The following is a 5,659-nucleotide window of genomic DNA, read 5'->3' on the forward strand; positions in this document are numbered from 1 at the left end:
ACACAGGGTTTCAGATTGGATAAAAAACCAGGACCCATTCATATGCTGTCTACAAGAGACTAATTTTGAACCTAAAGACGCATCCAGATTGAAAATGAGGGGATGAAGAACAATTTGTCACATTAATGGACTTCAAAACAAAGCTGGGGTACCAATCCTCATATCAGACAAATTAGATTTTAAACCAAATATTATAGTAAGAGATGAAGACAGACACTATATCATACTTAAAGGGCCTATCTAACAAGAATATCTAATAATTGTAAATATCTATGCCCCCAACATGGGAGCACCTAATTATATAAACCAATTAATAACCAAAGTAAAAAAAATCGACAATGATACATTAATAGTAGGAAACTTCAACACTCCACTCACAGTAACTGGCAGATCATATAGCAGAAAATCAAAAAAGAAACAAGAGCTTTGAATGACACATTGGACAAGATGGACTTCACAGACATATACAGAACCTTCCATCCTAAAACAACAGAATACTCATACTTCTCTTGTGCACATGGAACTTTCTTCAGAATAGACTATGTACTGGGTCACAAATCAGGTCTCAACCAATACCAAGAGATTGAGATATTTCCTGCATATTTTCAGACTTCAGTGCTTTGAAACTGGAACTCAACAACAAGAAGAAATTTTGAAGGAACTCAAACACTTGAAAGCTAAAGAGCATCCTGCTAAAGAATGATTGTGTCAACTGGGAAATTAAAGAAGAACTTAAACAATGCATTGGAACTAATGAGAATAAAAACACATCAGTTCAAAACCTATGGGATACTGTACAGGTGGTCCTAAGAGGGAAGTACATAGCCATCCGAGCCTCTCTCAAAAATTAGAAAAATCCCAAATGCACAAGAAATCTTCACAATGAAAGGACCTGGAGAAAGAACAACAAATAAAGCCTAAACCAAACAGGAAAAGAGAAATACTGAACATTTGAGTGGAAATCAATGAAATCGAAACCAGAAAAACAGTAGAACAGATCAACAAATCTAGAAGCTCATTCTTTGAAAGAATTAATAATATCAATAAACCTCTGGTCATACTTATCCAAAAGAAAAGAGAAAGGACCCGAAGCAATAAAATCATGAATGAAAGGGAGAGGTCATGACTAATACCATGGAAATAGAAACAATTGTTAGAAATTATTATCAGCAACTATATGGCAACAAATTAAGCAATTTGGAAGAAATGGATGCATTTCTGGAAACTTATAAACCACAAAAATTGAAACAGGAAGAAATAGACAATCTGAACAGAACAATAACCAGCAAGGAAATTGAAGTAGTAATCAACCTCCCAAAAAGCAAGAGTCCAGGGCCAGATGGCTTCCCAGGGGAATTCTACTGAACATTTAAAGAAGAAATAATACCTATTCTACTGAAGCTGTTTCAAAAAATAGAAATGGAAGCAAAACTTCTGAACTTGTTCTATGAGGCTGGCATTACTCTGATCCCAAAACCAGAGGGAGACACTATCAAAATGGAGGATTATAGACAAATATCACGGATGAACATGAATGCAAAATACTCACCAAGATCCTAGCCAATAGAATCCAACATTACATTAAAAGGGTTATTCACCATGACCAGGTGGGATTTATTTCTGGGATGCAAGGGTGGTTCAACATTCAGAAATTGATCAATGTGATAGAGTACATCAATAAAAGAAGGACAAGAACCATATGAGCCTCTCAATGATGCAGAAAAAAGCATTTGACAAAATACAGCTTCCTTTCTTGATTAAAACTCTTCGAGGTATAGAGATAGAGGGAACATGCCTCAACATCATAAAAGCCATCTATGAAAAGCCCACAGAGAATATCATTCTCAATGGGGAAAAACCGAGAATTTTCCCTTAAAGTAAAAAACATAATAGGGATACCCACTCTCACCACTATTGTTCAACATAACACTGGAAGTCCTAGCCTTAGCAATCAGACAACAAAAAGAAATTAAAGGAATTCAACTTGGCAAAGAAGAAGTCAAAATCTCACTCCTCACAGATGACATGATACTTGTGTGGAAAACCCAAAACTCCACCCTAAAATTGCTGAAACTCATAAAGCCATTTAGCATCATGACAGTATACAAAATGAATGCACAGAAATCAGTTGCATTTCTATACACTAACAATGTGACTGGAGAAAGAGAGATTAAGGAATCAATCCCATTTACAATTGCACCAAAACCCATAAGATATCTGGGAATAAACCTAATGAAAGAGGTAAAAGATCTGTACTCTAGAAACTACAGAACACTGATGACAGAGATTGAGGAAGATGCAAAGAGATGGAAAAACATTTCATGCTCATGGATTGGAAAAAATAAACATTAAAATTTCTATGCTACACAGAGCAATCTATACATTCAATGCAATCCCTATCAATATACCACTGACATTTTTCACAGAGCTGGAACAAACAATCCTCAAATTTGTATGGAACCAGAAAAGACTCCCAAAAGTCAGGGAGTATTGAAAAAGAAAACCAAAGCTGGGGGCATCACAATGCCTGACTCAAGCTATATTACAAAGATATGGTCATCAAGACAGCATGGTACTGGCACAAAAACAGACAAATAAATCAATGGAACAGAATAGAGAGCAACATTTGAGTCTATGGTCAACTAATCTTTGACAAAGCTGGAGAGAATAGCCAATGGAAAAAAAGACAGTCTTTTCAATAAATGGTGCTCAGAAAATTGGACAGCCACATGCAGAAGAATGAAACTGGGCCATTCTCTTACACCATACACAAAGATAAAATAAAAGTGGATGAAAGATCTAATTGTGAGATAGGAATCCATCAAAATCCTAGAGAAGAACAGAAGCAACAACCTCTTCAACCTTGGACAAAGCAACTTCTTTCAAAACACCTCTCCAAAGTCAAGGGAAACAAAAGTTAAAGTGAACTATGGGGACTTCAGCTAGATTAAAACTTCTGCATAGCAAAGGAAACAATCAACAAAAGTAAAAGGTGACCTATGGAATGGGAGAAAATATTTGTACATGACATTACAGATAAAGGGCTGGTATCCAAGATCTATAAAGAACTTCTCAAACTCAACACCCCCAAAACAAATCATCCAGTTAAGAAATGGCAGAAGACATGAACAGACATTTCTCCAAAAAGGTCATGCAAATGGCCATCAGACACATGAAAAAATGTTCCACATCACAGGGAATCAGGGAAATACAAATCAAAACCATAATGAGATGCCACCTTACAGCAGTCAGAATGGCTAAAATTAACAAGACAGGGAAAAATAAATGTTGGCAAGGATGTGGAAAAAGGGGAACCCTCTTACACTGTTGATGGGAATGCAAGCTAGTACAGCCACTCTGGAAAACAGTATGGAGGTTCCTCAGGATGTTAAAAATGGAGCTATCCTAAAACCCAGCAATTGAACTACTGGGTATTTACCCCAAAGATACAGATGTAGTGATGCACCCCAATGTTCATAGCAACAATGTTCACAATAGCCAAACTGTGGAAGGAGCCAAGGTGTTCATCAGATGAATGTATAAAGAAGATGTGGTTCATATATAGAATGGAATATTACTCAGCCACCAGAAAAGATGAATAGTTACTATTTACATTGACATGGATGTGACTGGAGGGTATTATTCTAAGTGAAATAAGTTAATTAGAGGAAGACAATTATCATATGATTTCACTCATATATGGAACATATGGAATAGTGCAGAGGATAATAGAGGTACAGGGGGGAAACTGGGAAAAAAATCGAAGAGGGAAACAGACCATATGAAACTCATGGATCCAGGAAACAAACTAAAGGTTGCAGAAAGGGAGGTGGGTGGGGAGATGTTGTAACTGGGTGTTGGGCATTAAAGAGGGCATGATATGATGAGCACTGCGTGATACACTCAACTAAAGAATCGTTGAACATTGTATCAAAAGCCAGTGATATATTTTATGTTGGATAATTAAATTTAAATAAGAAAGAATTAAAACCAGGTTTAGACATGTGTTTTAGGATTAGGAGATGTGGATAAAATGAACTGACAGGGAGATGATAGCAGCGCTATAGACCACTTAATATGTTACAACTTCCATTTTAAAGTAGTGAAGGGAATGGGCGTTTGAGGTAATAAGAGCTTGAACTAGGGAAATGAGAATGAGGAAAGACAAACTGAAGGTAATGTAGGAATAAAAATTTTGGAAGGTCTTGAATGCCAGGTTGAAAAATTAGGATTTTATTAAAGTAGATCTTTGGGCAACCAATGGAGGAATAACCAATGCTAGAGATTAAAATAATACAAACGTCACATTAATGTAAGTTGGGCACTTCTTAGCTTTCCGTGGAACCTTTTATCTTACATATGCAAACAGTGAGGTCACTTTGGAGGCCCACATGGTACTTAAGGGGGAAATAATGGGGAACTGTACTAGGGAAGTGGTAATTAGGTGGGGAGAAACAGGAAATTTCAAGAGAGATTCCAGAGCTAGAATAACCAGGAGTTAGTGGCATTTTGGATGTGGGAAGTGAAGGAGAGAAAAGAGCATTAAGGATCCTGACCTTGAGCAGATGGATGGATTGAGTCATTCACTAAAGTGGATAACCCAGGAGGAGGAGCAATTTAGGGTGGTGGGGGGAAAAAGATAAATTCCCTCTCAAACATGTAGTAGCTGTGCTTATGGAAGCCATCCAAGGAGGTAGCCTTATTTATCTGCTTGTACAAAGTACTCATTTTAAACTATCACAGGTGTATGATTATTTAACCTTCAACCTAAAAAAAATTATAAACTTTCTAAGTTTTCTTGTGTCTTCCCATGTTTTACTGTCCATAGAATCAGGAAACTGCTTTTCATATGTTACCCCAAATTACTCTGATGTATTTTAAAACTATTCCCTACCTACTGTTGCTAGAATCCAAGAACAGATGCTCTGTCATCCTCCTTATAGTCTCTTCACATTTTCAAAGAACTTCAAATACATGCACACATGAAATCCTGTCCATCCTTCTGTAAAACTTTCATTTTAATTCTGCTAGGAAATTATTTCTTCATCTCTGAAATTCTGTAGTCATGTGTACCACTAACATGGCACTAAACAACTGTCAATTTTATACTTTTCTGTATATCTTTTTTGTGTATCTCCTATCTCCTTTACTAAACTGTTGGCTCTTTGGGGACAGAAGTATGCATCCCCTCACAGCATCTGCCACCTTGTGAAAATTCATTGATCTGTACAAACATAAAAGAGAGTATAGCACAATGCTTTACACATAGTAGGTGCTGAAGAAATACTTGTCTTTAGTGAATGACAACCCAATGTGAACCTTCATTTGGTAAAATCAGCCTCATTGAACCCATTTTCTAATTGGTATGTTCTCACTGCTCCCCTGGTCATTAAGTGCATGTGACATGGTCATATAAGACACAGATACTAAACTTAACCCCTTTATCAACAGACATTTAAGCCCTCTTGGTTACATTTTTTTTAAATTCAAGAATAGCATGTAAATGTATTACATAAATGAAATTTTCAAGAGAATAGAACTTTAATTTGGTCCACAAAAAACCCCACTCAAAAAATGTGAGATGATGGATGTGATAATTGACAGGGGGAGTCCTTCACAATGTGTGTGTGTGTGTGTGTATGTGTGTGTAATCACAATG

The sequence above is a fragment of the Enhydra lutris genome, unplaced genomic scaffold (assembly GCF_002288905.1).
Source record: "Enhydra lutris kenyoni isolate GAN:26980312 unplaced genomic scaffold, ASM228890v2 scaffoldscaffold79, whole genome shotgun sequence".
NCBI lineage: Eukaryota > Metazoa > Chordata > Mammalia > Carnivora > Mustelidae > Enhydra > Enhydra lutris.